The sequence below is a fragment of the Barbus barbus genome (assembly GCF_936440315.1).
Source record: "Barbus barbus genome assembly, chromosome: 14".
In the NCBI taxonomy this organism is placed as follows: domain Eukaryota; kingdom Metazoa; phylum Chordata; class Actinopteri; order Cypriniformes; family Cyprinidae; genus Barbus; species Barbus barbus.
In genome coordinates, this window is record NC_136742.1 from 29771999 (window position 1) to 29792965 (window position 20967).

Consider the following 20967-nt stretch of genomic DNA (forward strand, 5'->3'; position numbering starts at 1 on the left):
CATCACTGGTACTGTTGCTTATGCTCAAGAGTTAGTGACTGGAACAAACCCATAATCATGGGAATGATTATTGTGGGCAACAACCATGTCTTGTTGAGGAGAGATTCTGCACATTTCACGCAATTTTTGTTTCACAGTTCTGTTTATTTAGTAGAGTTTGCACAGATTTTTTTTTGTCACAATTTGAGTTTGTTGCAGTTCTGTGTTTTTTTGCAGTTCTGAGTTTGTTGCAATTTGAAGTTTGTATCTTGCAATTCTTTCTATTTCTTGCAATTCTGAGTTTGTGTCTTGCAGTTCTGTTTAATTCTCGAAATTCTATTTGTTGTAATTCTGAGTTTGTTGCCATTCAGAGTTTGCACCTAACAATTCTGAGTTGTTTTATATTGTTACAATTCTGAGTTTATTGCAATTCTGCATTTATTTCGGAATTCTGCATTTACAGTATATCTCTTTTTTTTGTTTTGTTTTTTTGTCACAATTTTTTGTTCATATCTCACAATTCCTCATTCATCTTGCAATTCTGAGTTTATTTCTCGCAATTCTGTTATTTTCTCACAATTCAGTTTTTTTTTCTTTCAGTTCTGAGTTTGTTGCAATTGTGAGTTTACATCTCACAATTCTGCGTTTATTGCCGATAATTCTGCATTTATCTCACAATTCAAAATTTTTGTCACAATCTGGAGTTCGTATCTAACAATTCTGCATTTATCTTGCAATTCTGAGTTTATATCTTGCATTTCTGTTTATTTCTTGCAATTCAGAAATCTCGACTTCAGCAGCACTTACATGCAGACTTTACAGTTTTATTCATATCTATATATTGAAGGTTTTTAGAGGTTTGTTTTCTGGCAGTTGACAGCATTTTCTGAATTATGGAGTGATAAAAAGAGACATTCAAAATGTAACTGTAATATGTCAACAAAATTAAACTAAAATTGAAATAGTACAACTTACTTTACAGTGTATTTAAACATTTTACCCTATTTACATGTTGTGTCTTGCCATAATGCCTTAATTGCCTTAAAGCAAGCACCAAATTTTCTTTATAAATAAGTTTCTTCTGATTTGAAAGCTTTTAAATAATTAATATAGCTACAATTATTGATGTCTTTCTTTCTGACTGGCCATTGAAGTGTTTGAGGTTTATGATCAAATAGATGCTTGCAACACCCTGTTAAAATGCATTCAGTCCAGACGGCTGGATATCAAACCTCAGACGTCTGTCAGTCAGTCAGGTTCGCTCTTGCTGCGGTCAGATGTGAGACGCTTCACGTTCGTGACTCTCAGCATCATGTAATATGAAAGTGACGTGAAGCACAGAAATGAACTACGCTTGCATATGGGTGTGTTTGTGCAGTTTGTTGTTTTTGGCTGGCGGGCTTGTAAACAACATTTGTTCTCTCTCTCACCAGTGCCAGCTATTATACAATTAACATCACCTTGTTGATATTTGTTGAGTATGAGCTTTATGGCAGTTTAAAGTTGTTGAATCCTCTTCCATTCGTTCTTCACTGCTAACCATACCCTTAAGAAGCAAAAGAGCTGGTTAATGTTCCCAGACAGATTAATACTTGTTTTGATGCTGTTATGAGATATTGTGTTTGTGGTTATGATCACAGTTCACTTAAAAGAAAAGTTCCTCTTCAGGAACTCGAGCTGCGTCAGAAGACGCTTTGGGGAACGCCTACAGAGTAACCGGCTCTGAATACCAATAAAATCTGTCCAATGGATGGGAGGGACGTCACTGGTGAGGTGACGTAATGACCAGCTGTTATAAAAGCACGTGCGGTGAAACCGGCGTCAGCTTTCTGTCATTCAGCTTGCGCTCTGTGTTTCTGTCAGTCTTATTTACTGTTGTCTGTCTTTAGCTATGTCTAAGAAGAGCCAGTTTAAGGCTTGGAATATGGGAGAAGCGCAGAGCTGTATGTTCCTCCCTGCAAACGTTTTTTTTGTGTGTGTGTGCGGGGGATACACACAGCTTGTGTGTGTTTGGCGTTCCCCGCGGCGCTGCCGTGCTTCCGCTGAGGCGGAGCGAGGACGGCACTCGTGGGGTTCGCATAGGGATCTGATGGAGGAATCTCCATCTTCACCTGTCAGATCCCATGACCGCTCCTCGAGTTCGGAAACCCGCCTTGCGGTTACTTCACCTCAGGCAGCGGCATCGGCGTTTCTCATGTCTTACTCCGAGGAGGTTGACATGGGAAGCGTCGAGCATGTTGCACCCACTCTGTCACCCCAATATGAGGAGCTTGTGGAGTGTCTTGTCGAACTGCAGAGAGGGTTATACGAGCGTTTTCTGCGGTTTCAGACTCACCTCCACATGCCTGCCTTTTTTACACTGAGGTGTCGAGGTCGTAGGGAAAACAATTTAGCACGCCTCTTCGTCCCCTCATTCGATATACGGTAATGTGATGGGGACGAGTGAGCGCGGTTACAGAGCGATGCCGCGTGTGGAACAGACGCTTGTGAGCTATCTGTCCCCTGACGCTGCGTCGTCTCTGAAGGCAAGGGGTACGCGGCAGCGGGTCGGGCAGGCTTATGTCTGCACACCATGGTGGTGTTGCAGGCATGCCAGGCTGACCTGCTCAAGGAGTTGGATGAGGGTGAGAGATTTAGTATGGAGGACATCCGTGAACACTGCAAAACCGCTGATTTGTCTCTCCGTGCCGCCAGGGAGACCGTCAAGGCGATCTGTGGCAGCCCTGGTGGCGGCGGAGAGGCATCTTTGGTTGACCCTGTCGGATTTAAAGAAAAACCGCGACAGGGTATTCCTTCTGGACGCCCCACTTTGCCTTCTGGCCTTTTTTTGTTCGGGAGGCAGGTGGTGGCGTTCCAGCGGTTTCTCCCTCGTCGCTCTCTAGCTCACGGGGCTGCTGGGCGAGAGCAGCCCCTGCCGCGTGCTGGCTCCTCGTATAGGCAAGCTCGCCCCCGCTGAGCAGGTCGGGGCAGTAAGAAGGGTGCGCGGTCAAGGACCTCCCAGCCAAGCTGGCGAAGAGGTCTTCGGCCAAGAAGCCCTGATGTGAGTGGGATCAGGGCTTATGAGGGTAGCCCCCGCTGGGGTAGAGCGACGATCGCTGCAGCACACAGCGATCGTCGCCCCCCCAGCGCCCTCAGGAGATCGTTCTGCCAACCATGCCACCTATGGTGCTTCAGGGCTTAAGACTTAAAAGTGTTGGGGTTAAGACTGAACCCCAAGAAAAGTGTGCTTTCTCCATTAGAGAGAAACACTTATCTGGGGGTGGTGGGGATTCGACTACGGTGCAGGCACGTATGTCTCCTGCTCGGATCGAGTCAATCCTCACGAAAGTCAGGAGGGTGAAAGAAGGCCAGTCACTCACTGTCAAGCAGTTTCAGATACTGCTGGGTCTGGTGGCAGCTGCGTCCAACGTGATACCTATTGGCCTGCTGTATATGAGACCCCTACAGTGGTGGCTCAAGACCAAGGGGTTCTCCCCGAGGGGAAACCCGCTTCGCATGATCAAGGTCACGCAGCGATGCCTACGTGCCTTAGACATGTGGAGACAACCTTGTCTCTTGTCCCAGGGCCCGGTGTTGGGAGCTCCGTGTCGCCGCGTACGCTAGCGACCGACGCATCCTTCACCGGTTGGGGAGCGGTCATGACCCTGGCCACGGTCTGTGGAGGGGTCATCATCTCGTCTGGCACGTACTCAGGCTCGAGATGCTGGCCGTGTTTCAGGCTCTGAAATACTTTCTCCCAGACCTAAGAGGTTGCCATGTGTTAGTTCGCACCGACAACACATCGGTGGTCTCTTATAGCAACCACCAAGGAGGTCTGCGGTTTGCGCCTCCTGTACAGGCTGGCGCACCAGATCCTTGTGTGGGTTATGAGGCCGAGCTCTCCTGGTTGGTCGAGCTGGCATTGCTCCCCTCAACTTTGAGGGTCACCTTTGAGCACGCCGCTCCCTTCTGAGCGTCTGAGTTCCCTCTCATGCTGAGAGTTAAGTGCTCCGCTCTCCAGACACATACACACATAGTTCACCTAAATATATATTTAGATATAAGAACTTTGATATAAGATATATTTGATATAAGATTTGATATAAGATATAAGATATATATATATATATATAAGAACTTTGTGCTGCTATTAGCAAATTACAAACCCTGCACCCGGATGGAGCCTTTATCGTTGCTGGGGACTTCAATCACTGCACTTTTAGATCTGTTCTCCCTAAATTTCATCAAAATGTCTCCTGCACTACAAGGGGGCATAAAACATTGGACCACGTTTATACTAATGTGAGTGATGCCTACAAAGTCACACCCCTCCCCCACCTGGGTCAGTCTGATCACCTCTCTTTGTTCCTGCACCCCAAGTATACCCCAGTCATCAAACGTGTGAAACCTACAACAAGGACTGTTAAAATCTGGCTGGAAGGTGCTGACTCCACTCTTCAACATCAATTCCAGCACACAGACTGGAGTGAGTTTGCTGCCCAGGCCACCACAAACTCTCAGATTAACATTGACATTTATACCAACTCTGTCCTGGAGCACATCAACAGTTGTGTGAGCAGAGTGACCACACACAAAAAAAATAAAAATTTTCCCCAATCAGAAGCCCTGGATGAACAGAGAGGTTCGCCTCCTGCTCAAAGCAAGAGATGCAGCCTTCAGGTCTGGAGACCAGGAGGCTTACAGCTTAGCCAGAGCCAACCTGAGGAAGGGCATCTGCCAGGCCAAACTCACACACAAACAGAAGATTGAAGATTACTTCAATTCTTCAGACCCCCGGCGTATGTGGCAAGGCATACAATCTATCACAGATTACAAACCACCTAACTCTGTGCCCCCCTCCAGCTCTGCCTCCCTCCCAGACGAGCTCAACCACTTTTATGCTCGGTTTGATCAAAATAATAAGGAGATCTCACTCAAAGCTGAGCATCAACCCAGTGAACTGCCTCTCACACTCTCCACATCAGATGTTTACTCCACTCTGCATAAGGTGAATGCACGGAAGGCAGCTGGCCCTGACGGAATACCTGGTCGTGTGCTTAAAGCCTGTGCGGAGCAGCTAGCTGGGGTCTTCACGGACATTTTCAATCTGTCCCTGGCCCAAACAACTGTCCCCACTATCTTCAAAACCTCCACCATCGTACCAGTACCGAAACACTCCACTGCCTCGGTCCCTAACGACTTCTGTCCTGTTGCACTCACCCCCATCATTGCCAAGTGTTTTGAGAAACTGGTTGCATCCCACTTAAAATCCTGTCTCCCTGCTACACTAGACCCATTCCAATTTGCCTATCGCCACAATAGGTCAACAGAGGACGCCATCTCAACAGCACTTCACTCTGCCCTCACCCACCTGGACAGTCAAAACACACATGTGAGAATGCTGTTCATAGATTTCAGTTCTGCATTTAATACTGTAATCCCCTCCAAGCTGATCTCCAAGCTCAGCCAGCTTGGAATCAGCACACCCATCTGCAATTGGATTCTAGATTTTCTGACTAACAGACCTCAGTCCGTTAAGTTAGATAACCTCTCCTCCTCCATCATCACCCTGAACACCGGCGTGCCACAGGGCTGCGTACTGAGCCCTCTCCTGTACTCCCTCTTCACCCATGACTGTGTTCCTGTTTATGGCTCCAACACCATAATCAAATTTGCAGATGACACCACGGTGGTAGGTCTGATCAAGGATGACGATGAATCAGCCTACAGGGATGAGGTGCAGCACCTGGCTGTGTGGTGTGCCACCAACAATCTAGAACTAAACACCCAGAAGACAAAGGAGATCATTGTGGACTTCAGGCGGACTAGGAGTCATGCACACACACCCATCTACATCAACGGAGCTGTAGTGGAGCGTGTGTCGAGTTTCAAGTTCCTTGGCATCCACATCTCTGATGACCTCACCTGGTCCCATAACACCTCCACTCTGGTCAAAAAGGCACAGCAGCGCCTTTACTTCTTAAGGAGCCTTAAGAAAGTTCACCTGAATCCCAGGATCCTTGTGGAATTCTACCGCTGTACCATTGAGAGCATACTCACGAACTGCATCTCAGTATGGTACAGAAATTGCTCCGCATCTGACCGCAAAGCACTGAAAACTGCTCAACGGATCACCGGCACCCAGTTAACTTCCATTGAGAACATTTATCATAAGCGCTGTCTGGGCAGGGCAAGAAACATCATCAAGGATGCCTCTCATCCTAACCATGGACTTTTCACCCTCCTTCCATCCGGCAGGCGTTACAGGTGCCTACGCTCTCGCACTAGTAGGCTCAGGAAGAGCTTCTTCCCCGAGGCTGTGACACTTCTGAACGCCACACCACCAATCTAACCTGCACCTGCTTATTACTGCACTGGTCACAGTACTTTACACACATGCATTTGCACTACTCATATTTTGCACAGACTGCACATTGTTAAAGTTATTACAATATAAACTGTCTAAAGTTGTTACTGTACAAAGCACAGTAAACTATTTCTATAAAATATTGCACTACTGTTATTTTGCATAGAATACATTGTTCTATCAATACTTGCACACACTCATCCAGCTGTATTTATTTATTTATTACCACTGTTCTCACGTCTCTGCTGTTCATAATGTGTATATATAATCCCACATTGCTCTGTTCATAATGTACATACAATCCCTACATTGCATTCCTATTTATATTCTGTATATACTCTGCTCAATACTGTATATAGCAATTCCACTGTACATTCTGTAAATCATATCTTCATTTACTCTGCACTTATATGTATATAAAACACTATATTCTTGCACTTCTGGTTAGATGCTAACTGCATTTCATTAGCTCTGTACTTGTACTCTGCAAAATGACAATAAAGTTGAATCTAATCTAATCTAATCTAATATATATATATATATATATATATATACATATATATAATATATAGTCGCGGGGTGAATGAGAACCCAGACTCGGAAATGCTGGAAAGTTCCACAGAGGGTGATTTATTAATATGTGTACTATATATATGTGTGCATATATGCACCTATATGTTTACCTATATATTAGTACAATTATTAAAATCCATAGCTGCTAGACAACATAAATAAAAGCCCAAAATGTCGAAATTTACATTTACATGTACATATAGGGCTTATATGTGGATATAAAGAAGCAATACAGGAGACCTATATGGCCTTTATATGCACATATATGCACCTCAATTTTGCCTATATGTGGCATATATATGCATATATGCAGCATATATGTTATCATATATGTGCATATATACTGCATATAGGTTTCATATATGCGCATATATCCTCATATAGGTTCTTTCCATGTGGGCAGTCAGACTCTGTGAGGAAGAAGGAGAAACAAGCATTAGTTCCGCTGGAGCTCAGTTGCAACTCCCCTCGTGCGTCTCTTCTCCTGGCTTTTATGGCCGGTGGGAACGAGCTCCAGGTGCGGCACTCATCACGCAGAGGTATTGTTGTTGTGGGATCAATGCGGAAGCGGCGTATCGAAGGTGACGCTGATCTGGAACCGGGATACTCGTGTATATATATATATATATATATATATATATATATATATATATATATATGTATATATTGGAACAGTAAGGCCAATTCTTTATTTTTGCTATAGACTGAAAACATTTGGTTTTGACATCAAAAGATGAATATGAGATGAGAGATTAACATTTCAGCTTTTATTTACAGGTATTTTCATCTGGATCTGATACAAAACTTAGAAGATAGCACTTTTTGTTTGAACCCACCCATTTTTCATGTTACCAAAAGTATTGGAACAGATAGAATTAACATAGATTAAAGTGAAAAAGACTTAATATTTAGATGCAAATCCTTTGCTTTCAATAACTGCATCAAGCCTGTGACTCATTGACATCACCAAACTTTTGTATTCTTCTTTTGTGATACTTTTCCAGGCTTTCACCGCAGCCTCTTTCAGTTTTGGGGGGGTTACTCCCTTCAGTCTCTTCTTTAGCAGGTAAAGTGCATACTCTACAGGGTTTAAGTGTGGAGATTGACTTGGCTAGTCTAAAACCTTCCACTTCTTGCCCCTGATGAACTCCTTTGTTGTTTTGGCACTATGTTTTGGGTCATTATCTTGCTGCATGATAAAGGATCTCCCAATCAGTTTGGTTGCATCTTTCTGTAACAAAATATTTCTGTAGACTTCTGAGTTAATTTTGCTGCTGCCATCATGTGTTACATCATTAATGAAGATTAATGAGCCTGTCCCAGAAGAAGCGATGAAAGCCCAAGCCATTACATTACTTGTGTAATGTGTACTATAATGAACACCTGTGTACACTGTGTTTCAGATGAGCTTGTATGTTTGGAATCATGAGCAGATCATTTCTTTCTCCAAACTTTAGCCTTTCCATCGCTTTGGTCCATAAAATCAGTCCATAAAACCTTGTCCCAGAATTTTTGAGGCTCGTCTTCTATTCGTTTTGCTAATGAGTGGTTTGCATCTTCTGGTGTAGCCTCTGTACTTTTGTTCATGAAGTCTTCTGCGAACAGTAGATTGGGATACCTTCACTCCTGCCCTCTGGAGGTTGTTGCTGATGTCACTAACAGTTGTTTTAGGGTCTTTCTTTACAGCTGTCACAATGTTTCTGTCATCAATTGCAGATGTTTTCCTTGATCTACCCATTTGAGGTGTGTTACTTAGTACACCAGTGGTTTATTTCTTCCTCAGGAGATTCCCAATGGTTGTACTTGCTATTGCCAGTGTTTGTTCAATGGTTTGATTGATTTTTTTCATCTTCTCTCAGCTTCACAATTGCTCGTTTTTCACCCATAGATACCTCTCTGGTTTTCATGTTGGTTACACATCTAACTAACTATAAATGCAGTCTGCATGGATCTGAAACTGAGCGCAGACATTCAGTGCTATTTATTGTTTTAATAATCAATTAATAGGACACACCAGGGCAACAAAACACACCTGTCAGTCACTTGCTCCAATACTTTTGGTAACATGTAAAATGGGTGGGTTCAAACAAAAGGTGCTATCTTCTAAGTTGTGTATCAGATCCAGATGAAAATACCTGTAAATAAAAGCTGAAATGTTAATCTCTCATCTCATATTCATCTTGTGATGCCAAACACAAATGTTTACAGTCTACAGCAAAAATAAAGGAATTGGTCTTACTGTTCCAATACTTTTGGAGGGCACTGTACATATATATATTTATCATTTATTCACTCTCATATTGTTCCAAACCTGAGTTTCCTTCTTCTGTTGAATACAAAAGAAGATATTTTGAAGAATGTTCATCTCTAATCAGCTCTAATCCTTTTCAGCTCTAATCCTGATCTTCCTTTGATCTTGTATCCTTTTGCTCATGTATATAAGAATGCGATTCACACTGGGCTTCTCTGTGTCATACTGAGATCTGCTATTAAAATATAAATCAGGAGGAATGTGTGATATGCACAGGAGATGATAATATTAAAATGTAGAAAGCTATTTGGTGGAAAGGTTATGCTGTTTAGTGACACTACTACAAAAATATAGTAGTATGGCTATTATATGTGCTCCCTCATTTTGGATATAACATGATATTTTCATTGTCATATGTCATTGTGTTGTTTGTTCATTTGGGATTTACTGTAAGTGTCTTTACACAGACTGTTTAAGGGACGTTTACACAGAATGAGTTTCTATTATACTGCACTGTACTGTTTTCTATGTAAACACATGCTGAAAGGACGTGTTTGACCATTGCACCGAATGATCAAAGTGACACCACCTTAATATAACCTAATGCTATAATGTGCAGTGGAGAGATTGTGTTTTAAAGATGCCTTTAGAGCTCATCTTTATTGTTATTCAGCTGCAGTTAAAGAGCAAAATGAGCTAAATGACTCTGGAGGTTTGTGTGAGTCAGACAGAGAGAGCAAGTGTGTGTGTTTGTGCTGTGACACAAAGAGTGTATTCATCCGTTCAGACCTTCAAATGTGTGACTCATCCATTACATCTGCTACTATGTTCCAGTTGTGAGCTGCCTATCTAGACAACATCAGAGACCCCCAATACGAATGCTAAAGGTTACAAAAGGTATTAAGCAACATTTAAAAGTTATAAAGTGCACCACAGCCAGAATGACCAAAAATCGTATTAAAATTTTACTTTCATTCAATATTTGTATTTTCATGCTATTTATAGCATTCATTTTGCATTCCCCAAGAAACTTTGCTTTTGTTACAGGCGAAAATAATAGATTTACATGCGAACGCAACAGTTTTACAGTGGAACGCAATAGATTTATGAGTGAACGTTAAGTTTTATAAAGGGACACAATAGTTTTACAAGCAAATGTAAAGCAGGGGAATGCAATAATTTTACAAGCAAGCGTGAAGTTTCACAATGGATGCAATAGTTTTACCCGGGATGCAATAGTTTTACAAGCAAACGTAAAGATATACAGGTGAATGTAATAGTTTTACAGGGGAACTGCCACGAATCCGGTCTATGAACTTCTGTTCTCTCACAACCAGAGGTCACTCGCTCACCACATTGACTCTTGCACTACACTAACTGTTGCACGTCACCCCCGGACTACAATTCCCATCATCCATTGCACTGACGACACACACACAGCTGATTGCACTAATCACACAGCTGATTCCCATCACACGCCTTACTTAAACCATGGACTCCCTCAGTCAGTTCGCCGAGTATTGTCTAGCTTCAGAGTTTAGCTTCAACCCTGATCAAACGCACGCTCTGATTAGCATGCTCAGGTGTGTTTTATTAGGGTTAGAGGTAAACTCTGCAGGAGCGTATATCACTCTCCTAGCGATAGCTACTCTACGGAGCCCACTTAATTGTCATAGTCTTGCCTTGTCTGTTTTCTAGTGGTTTGATTCTTGCCCGTGGTTCCTGGATTAACCCTTTGCATTGTCGTTCGGTCTCTGTTTGCACCTCGCTTGGGCTATTGGTCGTGTACCTGTATTATCTTTCTGCCTTGCCCCGTTGGATATTGTTCGCAGATCGTAGACCCACGCTTGCCCTAGGATTATTCTTTGTCTTACCTGTGTTGTACCTTTTTTGCCATTGCATGAACCTTGCTTGTTTTGTGACCACGTCCCTGAATAAAAGCCTTGCAAATGGATCCGCTCACCTCTTGTCTCATCGGAACGCAATAGTTTTACAAGCAAGCATAAAGTTTTACGAGCGAATGTGAAGTTTTAAAGGGGAACGCAATATTTTTACGAGTGAATGTGAAGTTTTACAGGGGAACGCAATAGTTATACGAGTGAACGCAATAGTTTTAAAGGGGAACGCAATAGTTTTACAAGCAAATGTAAAGGTTTACAGGTGAATGTAATATTTTTACAGGGGAACACAATAGTTTAATGAGCAAATCTGAAGTTTTAAAGAAGAGTTTTATGAGTGAATGTGAAGTTTTACAGGTGAACTAAATATTTTTTGTGAGAGAATCCAAAATTTCTCAGGAGAACAGAAAGTTTCTCGGGAGAACACAATACTTCGGAGGTAGATCGCAAAAGCACTGAAAGAGTGTTCCCCCCATCTAATTTTTTTTCATCGCCATGTCCTCTCAGGGGCTCTGTACTATGTAGACAGCGAGTCAGCTAGCTATGTTTGGGAATAGAGCCACAGACGCCACATCCAGGACATCGTACAGTGGTGAATTATTGAAATGCACTGGACAAGTGTGAGGACAGGTGCCGTACAGAGAGTCTAGAGAACCACATCCACAAATATTATTGAAAAGAGATTGTTAATACATCCGATTCACATAATTGGTATGACTGCACATGCTACAATCATAACAGAGATCATTTACATGCAGGATAGTGTTCTTGAAAAATCAGAGTGTGGAAAATTGGTCATAAAAACTAAATTGGTTGAAGAAACTTTGACTAACATTATAAGAAAATGAATGCAGATACATTTCTTTTATTTTTATAGCTTGTTTGAGTAACCCTGGCTTAATCTGCAGGTTTGTTTTCCACACTGAAGCACACATGAGATCCTCCAGTCTGTCTGCCAGTGAAGCGCAGTGGGAAGCGTCTCAGCATGAGGAAGATGCCAGAATACAACTATGTCATCTCAACGCAGACCTTTTGTGAGTATATGCCAAAAATAAAACATCCTCTCTTGTTGCCATTCCAGGAACAAACCAAGACGAGCTGACACAGACTGAAGCCTCACAGGGTGTTCAACTGCTGCGTTTGACTCTTTAAAATAGATTTTTATACCAAAAACACACACTTTTTAGGCTACAACAGCAGCTGGAAACAATGACTGAATTGTACACAATTGTTCAAAAGTATGGGGTCAATAAGATGTTTATTTATTTATTTGAAAGTGATGTATATTTTTTCAGCAAGGATGCATTAACTTGATTAAAAGTGACAGTAAAAGACGTTACAAAAGATTTATTTTTCAAATAAATTATGTATCTTTTTAACGTTCTATTCAACAGAGAATCATGAATAAAGTATGAGAGTTTACAGAAAAATATTAATAACCGTTTAACTGTTTTCGACATTGACAGTAAGAAGAAATCAGCATATTGTTAATGATTTCTAATTTTCATATATTATTTTCTTAATGTTTTCTGATGGATCATGTGACACTGAAGACTGGAGTAATGGCTGCTCAAAATTTAAGCATTGCATCACAGTAATAAATTATATTTGACAATTTATTCAAATAGAAAATTGTACAATGAAATGTTACAAATATTTACAATTATATAACAATTCTAACGTATATTTTTATCAAATAAATTTAGCTTTGGTGAGCATGAGAGACTTCTTTCAAAAACATTTAAAAACTCTTTTGCCATTTTTTAAGTATATACTTGAACATTTAGTTGAAATAATGTATATTTTAACTGAAATAAATATTAAAATTGTATTTTAATGTAGCTAGTTGCCAGTGAAACTCAAAAAATGTTCAAGTTGAAATACTAAAATAACTAAAACTGAAATAAAAATGAATAAAAAAACAGAGACATTTTTAAGTGGAAGCTAATTAAAAATATAAATAAAACTACAATAGTATACCTTTAACACTGTAAGAACATTGACCAGAGTAAGTTATTAAAACACTTTTTGTCCTCAGAATAATATGCAATGCACAGTAAGGCCAGAAACATGAATGTGGTAAATAGGGTTGTTGTTTTGATTTTTCCTCTGTAATATGTCTGAATAAGTTGGGAGTGAAGCAGAAGTTCAGATGTCAGCGTGATTCAGAGATGTGGTGTTTCCCCTGCGGTGTCTGACGTCTGTCTGATGAATGATCTACAGATGACGCTGCTTTGACTCCAATCAGTCTTCTCTTCTGACACTAATGAGTTTAATTTGGACATATTCATAATGAGCATAATTTATCATGATATATGGTATATTCTGTGGAGAAATGGAAAATGTTTGCATTGTAACCGCAGTTTCATCCACAGTTGACCTCTGCTTTTGATGGCATGAGATTTAAACCCTCAAACTTGTGTGTGTGTGTGTGTGTGTGTGTGTGTACAGTATATATACACACACACACATATATATGAGCAATATCACATAAATAGACGTCATCTTTAAATAGACGTTATGTTTATTAACAAATTTATTAACAAGTATATATGAAGTCTAAACAAGTATATATTTGCACCTAAGAAATCTTAAAACATTCCGTGACACAAAAACAGTATTATTTTTAAATTATAGTGTATTTGGGCATCCGCCATGACACTCACTGTGAGAAATACAACAACTTCGGCAAGCCACGTCTGAACAGTGAAACAGCTGTTGGAGTTCTGTTATCACACGAATATCACACTTTTATCAGCCAATCCGATTCGAGGACCAGAAAGTCAAACTATGCACGACGCATACATCCTATGCCATCTGCCCGGAGTGGCTTTTAACATTTTAAATAGGGATATTTTTCTTACAAAAATGCATCGATTTGCTACAGGGGGCCTTTATTCACCCCCCGGAGCCGTGTGAGGCCCGTTTTATTATGGATGTGCGCGCTTTATTTGACTAATTTTGAACTGTTGAACAAAAACACCCACCTACTGCCATTCTAACACTTGGAAGAGCCAGGATCATTTTTAATAAAACTCTGATTGGATTCATCTGAAAGAAGAAAGTCATATACACCTAGAATGATTTGAGGGCAAGTAAAACATGGGCATTTTTGGGTGAACTAACCCTTTAAATATGAATATTGAATACAATGCTATTATAGTTAACTAAAACTGAAACCAGAATTAAAACCATTAAAAAACATTTTCATTACTTAAAAATAAAATAAACGTTATATGAAATAATATATTCAAATAAAAAACAATATTTCTAATTTTAATTTAGATTGATGTACAATTATATATATAAAAATACCTGAAATAAATATTAATTAAATACATATATATGTAATAAAAAAATGCTAAAAATGACAAACACAAAACAAAATTACTACAACATTAACTAAAATAAAAATGGAAAATATTAAAATACAAACTGATTCAAAATATTAATAAAAACTAGTTACTCAGTGGTATTAAAATAATACTGAATATTGCTTGTTCCACAGCTAGCCATATTTTAACCAAGTGTTCATATTTTTTAACTAAATAAATAGAATTGTTTTCCACAATTAACAGATTTATGCTGAATTTGAATAAATGCATTCTGAAAATATGATTATTTAAATGAAACAAAATAGATGCAAATAGTTAGTATATCATGGCATGTTTTCCTCTTTTTTTCCTGCTTTATTTATGAATGATTGACAAATACGCATCTCATTAAGTTTTGTTTAGTTTGTTGTAATTCAAATGCATGGATCACATACTTTACTAAATAATCAGATGCACCATTTTCACCTTCTGCACTATTAAAAGAAGTGAAAAAATCCCACAGATGCACAATGAAAGAAGAATCATGTACGTCTGTGTGAGGGTCACATAGAGTTTAGCACCACTCGTTTATTGTGGTTTTACAATAGTAATAATCTATAGCAACTAGAGCCGTAGTTAAGTCAAATTGTTATAAGGGTTTAGCTGCAGAAAATCTGGCCCTGTTTATGTAGTTTGTTGTCAATGCCGAATAATGATCATGCCACATGCAGACAGGTACACAGAAACATGACAGAAAACAAATGAACGGCTGTTGCTATAGTAACGGGGTAGATGGGTTGCTGGCAACTATTGTACTTGCTGCCAGTGGAGAGGCTGCTGTGTGCATTTGGTTGAAAAGCTCTTAATTAATTAGTACAGGTTTACAAACTGACCATATTTTGGTGAACATTTTTAAATATGGGGATTTTTCACACTTTGCAAAAGGTTAATAGCACATTACATCAGAGACATCAGTTGCTGTCATGAGTAATTACCTCAATAACCTGAATAAATAAGCAGGGCCTATTAATATATAAATGCCAGATATTTTGATAACAATAAGGTCTCATTTGCTAACGTTAGTTAATGCATTACAGAAGTTAAATGAAAAGTTCACCCAAAAATGACAATTTTAAACATGTTCTTCCCATCAGGCCAACCAAGATATAGAGTTTGTTTCTTCAACAGAGCAGATTTTGAGAAATGTAGCATTGCATCACTTGCTCATCAATGGATGCTCTGCAGTGAATGGGTGCCGTCAGAATCAAACAGCTGATAAAAACAGCACAAGTAATCCAAACCGCTCTGTGTGTTTATAAGAGACAACCCTATGATTAAGACGTTTTTACCTTCAAAGGTTTTGTGCTTTGAAGTTGGTTTTAAATGTTGAAAAAACGAAATGTATGCTATTTTCAAATTCTAGAACTTCTTTAGAGAACTCAATTGCAAATATCTGGGTATTATCATTGATAGCAAATTACGTTTTGGTTCACATATTAAGTATCTGAGTAAAAAATTAAAGAAGAAGTTAGGGTTTAACTTTAGAAATAAGTCATGTTTCCCATTTAAGGTGTCCGCTACATTTCTACCAATTCTCGACTATGAGTATATGGTTTACCAGCATTCATGCTTTGTAACATGGTGCTCTGAGATTTATAACTGATTGTAAATGTTTATCTCATCATTGTGAATTATATGGCAAGGCAAGGCAAGGCAAGTTTATTTATATAGCACATTTCATACACAGTGGTAATTCAAAGTGCTTTACATAAAAGAAAGTGAAATAGACATTAAAATCAATAAAAACATGGAAATAAAAATAATAAAAACAAAGAATTTTAAAATGATATAGAAAATGATTTAAAATAAATTTAAAGAAAATGATTATACATAAAATGTATTGCAGTCAGTTCGGACATATAGCACAGTGCTCATTCAACAAATGCACACTTAAACAGATGAGTTTTGAGTCTTGATTTAAATGTGGCTAATGTTTTAGCACATCTGATCTCTTCTGGAAGCTGGTTCCAGCTGCGGGCCGCATAATAGCTAAAAGCAGACTCCCCTTGTTTTGTGTGAACCCTTGGTATTTCTAACTGACTCGATCCTAATGATCTGAGTGGTCTGTTTGGTTTATATTCAGTGAGCATATCAGCAATATATTTAGGTCCTAGGCCATTGAGTGACTTATAAACGAGTAAAAGTACTTTAAAATCAATCCTAAATGTAACTGGAAGCCAGTGTAAGGATTTGAGGACTGGTGTGATATGCTCAGATTTTCTGGTTCTAGTCAGAATCCTGGCAGCAGCGTTCTGGATGAGCTGCAGTTGTCTAATGGTCTTCTTGGGAAGGCCGGTGAGGAGACCATTACAGTAATCCACCCTGCTGGTGATAAAGGCATGAACAAGTTTCTCCAAGTCTTGATTGGAAACAAAACATCTAATTCGTGCAATATTTTTGAGATGATAGTATGCTGATTTAGTTATTGCTTTGACATGACTACTGAAACTAAGGTCTGTCTCCAGAATCACCCCAAGATTTCTGACTTGATTTTTAGTTGTTTGACCCCTAGAGTCAAGGTATGCATTCACCTTCAGAACTTCATCTTTGTTTCCAAATGCAATGATTTCAGTTTTCTCCTTGTTTAACTGAAGAAAGTTCTGGCACATCCAACTGTTAATTTCATCAATGCATTGGCAGAGGGAGTCAATGGGGCTGTAGTCATTTGGAGATAAGGCTAGGTAAATCTGGGTATCATCAGCATAGCTGTGATAGGCAATTTGGTTCTTCCTCATTATCTGACTTAGTGGGAGCATATACAGGTTAAACAAGAGCGGTGCAAGAATTGAGCCTTGTGGGACTCCACATGTCATGGCCGTCCACTTAGACTTAGGCTCTCCTATACTCACATAATAACCTCTCCCTTCTAAATATGATCTGAACCATTTGAGTGCCATCCCAGAAAGCCCGACCCAGTTTTCCAGTCTCTCTAAAAGTATGTTATGATCGACAGTGTCAAACGCAGCACTAAGATCTAGTAGTACCAGCACTGATATTTTGCCAGAATCAGAATTGACGCGAATATCATTTATTATCTTAACGAATAAGATATGAAAGAGTTGTTATGGCCTTCGTTGAGAATTCGAAGAAAAATGCATTGGCATTTGTTGATATATAAGGCAATTTTGGGTCATTTGCCAAATTATCACTGTTGTTTTATACAAAGGGAAGTCGTGGCCTAATGGTTAGAGAGTCGGACTTGTAATCCGAAGGTTGCGTGTTCGAGTCTCTGGCCGGCAGGGATTGTAGGTGGGGGGAGTGAATGTCCAGTGCTCTCTCCACCCTCAATACCACGACTGAGGTGCCCTTGAGCAAGGCACCGAACCCCCAACTGCTCCCCGGGCGCCGCAGCATAAATGGCTGCCCAATGCTCCGGGTGTGTGTTCACTGCTGTGTGTGTGAACGTTGGATGGGTTAAATGCAGAGCACGAATTCAGAGTATGGGTCACCATACTTGGCTGAATGTCACTTTGTTTGGAAATCATTCATTACATTCTCAATCAATTATAATCTCTGTGTGCCCTTTGTCAGAATTGAGCTTGGTAAAACTTCTTTTAAATATGCTGCCGCCTCAGATTGGAATCTTCTCCAAAAGTAGATGAAGTTACAAAACTTGGTGTCTTATAATTATTTTAAGTCCTTACTATGTAATGCAATTAAACGTTGTGTTTTTAAGTGGTTATATGTTGGCTTTGTAATGTATGTCGTAACTATGTTGTTTATTTGTATATGCAAACTCGGCTCTTGGCCAGGACACTCCTGGAAAAGAGATTTTAATCTCAGTGAGTCTTTTCCTGGTTAAAATAAACCTTTATTTCTGGCCAAAATATCCATAATGATGCTTCCTCGAGTCGAAAAGTCCATCTCCGGTTGTCTCTCACATCATAATCCACCCACACATTTGTTTAGAGCTGTTTTGGAGTGTTTTGGCTCGTAATCAGTACAGTACAGCAATGTTATGGATTATGGACTCTGGACGGATTATGGACTATTTTGACCAGAAGCAACGGTTTAAAGTTAAAGACGGCACCCATTCACTGCAGAGGTGAGCAAATGATGGAATGTAAAGAAACAACCTCATCTACATCTTGGATGGCCTGAGGATGAATATCTTTTAAGCAAATTTTCATTTTTCATTCCTTAATGCATTAACTATAGCAATATATTATTTCTTTTTGCAGAATTTATTAATCTTTGTTAGTGTTAGATAATAAAAATGTTCATGTTAGTTCACAGTGTTAACAGATACAGCTATTGATCTTAATCTAAAAATGTATTAGTAAATGTATAATTAACATTAAGATTAAAGTATTGTAACTAATGTTAGAAAATGGAACGCTGTTATGAAGTGTACCAATATATTCTTATCAGAGAATGCAAATTAAAAACAGTCAGGAAAGAGAATGAGTTTGTGTAAAGCTTCATTAAACTTATGCAATAAAATGAAAAGATCCCACAACACAAAGTCTAGATGATCGAAGAATTCACTGTGGTAAATTTATGCCAAGCGAGCAGAACTGAATCAGTGGCAGGAGTTCTTCAGGTTCTCACAAAATTGAATCAGGAGCGGCGGGATAAATAAATCATTGTGTACAGCGTCTCCTCCTACTTCTCTGTATCCAGTTACAGGTGATGGCTGCAAACAGAAAAACCTTCATCTTTCCTTTGCACTAGTTAAAACAAACATTTTTGTTTGTCTTTCCATCCACAGATTTAATCACATTGTGTTTCTGGAGCAGCTCAACAATCTCATGTGAAGTGTCATCATAAGTGTTTGGATACTGATGAAAATTGCAGTATGTACTTGAAGCAACGTATAATTTCCGTTTTGTGAACTCAGTGGTGCATTAAAAAGCAAGTTTGCATTGCTTTGGCTGCATTGCATGTTGTGCGGAGTATGTTTTGGTCCTTAGGAAGAAATGGCTAACAAAAATATATTTTTTTATACATATGCATTGACAATTAAAAGTTTAAAGTAATTAAGTAATTAATAAAAAAAAAAGGCCCTTATTAATAACCAAGGCTGCATTTACAGTATTTGATCACAAATACAGTAAAATTTCTGAAATATTATTACAATTTAAAATAACTGTTTTTTATATGTTTTAAAATATATTCCTGCGAGTTAAAGCTGTATTTTCAGCATCATTACTCCAGTCTTCAGTGTCACATGATCTTCAGAAATCATTCTAATATTCTGATTTACTGCTCCAGAAACATTTCTGATTATGTTGAAAAGAGTTATGCCGTTTTATATTTTTATGGAAACCGCTATTTGGCGAGGATGCATTAATGTGATCAAACTGATCTGTTCATTAACAAAATTCTCCAAAACAAAGTGTATCATTGTTTCCACAAAAATATCAAACTTTTTTGACTGTTTTCAACATTGATAAATCAGCGTATTAGAATGATTTCTGAATATCATGTGACACTGAAGACTGGAGTAATGATGCATCACAGAAATAAATTACATTTTAAAATGTATTTAAATAGAAAACAGTTCTTTTAAATTATAATACAATTTCACAATGTTTGTGTTATCATTGTATTTTTGATCCAGTAAATGCAGCTTTGGTGAGAATTAGAGAGTAATTTAAAAAACATTAGAAATCTTAGAGAGCCCAAATGAAATAGTTGTGCGGTGAAATAGATTCACAGATGGATGGGTGATGTCAATAGACAATTAGGCGTTGACTGGCTCTCCCCCGAAAGCTCATCAGAGAGCTGATAATTAGAACAAACTGAGCTTAAGTGCTTACAAATGAAAGAGCCGATGACTGCAAACAGCAGGTCAAGGGCTTTAGTCAGCGACACGCTCTGAGAGACTCAACAGAGAGCTAGAAAATAAGAGCTCTACTGAGGGCACGTCTGGAGCTGACCGACATCTCCTCTGTGTTTAGATCAGTGTTATTTTACTCTCATCAACATGCTATCATATTTTGAATAGGATTTTATTTTTTATTTTTTTCAATTTAATTTAAAGATTTAGTAACTCTGTTGTGTCAATCTATCTATCTATCTATCTATCTATCTATCTATCTATCTATCTATCTATCTATCTATCTATCTATCTATCTATCTATCTATCTATCTATCTATCTGTCTGTCTGTCTGTCTGTCTGTCTGTCTGTCTGTCTGTCTGTCTGTCTGTCTGTCTGTAAGTTTGTCTGTATGTATGTTTGTTTGTCTGTCTTTCTGTAAGTTTGTCTGTCTGTCTGTCTTTCTGTAAGTTTGTCTGTATGTATGTTTGTCTGTCTGTCTGTAAGTTTGTCTTTCTGTCTGTTTGTCTGTAAGTTTGTCTGTCAGTCTGTCTGTCTGTCTGTCTGTTTGTCTGTCTGTCTGCCTGTAAGTTTGTCTGTCTGTCTGTCTTTCTGTAAGTTTGTCTGTATGTATGTTTGTCTGTCTGTCTGTCTGTCTGTTTGTCTGTAAGTTTGTCTGTCTGTCTGTCTGTCTGTCTTTCTGTAAGTTTGTCTGTCTGTCTGTCTGTCTGTTTGTCTGCCTGTCTGTCTGTCTGTAAGTTTGTCTGTCTGTCTGTCTGTCTGT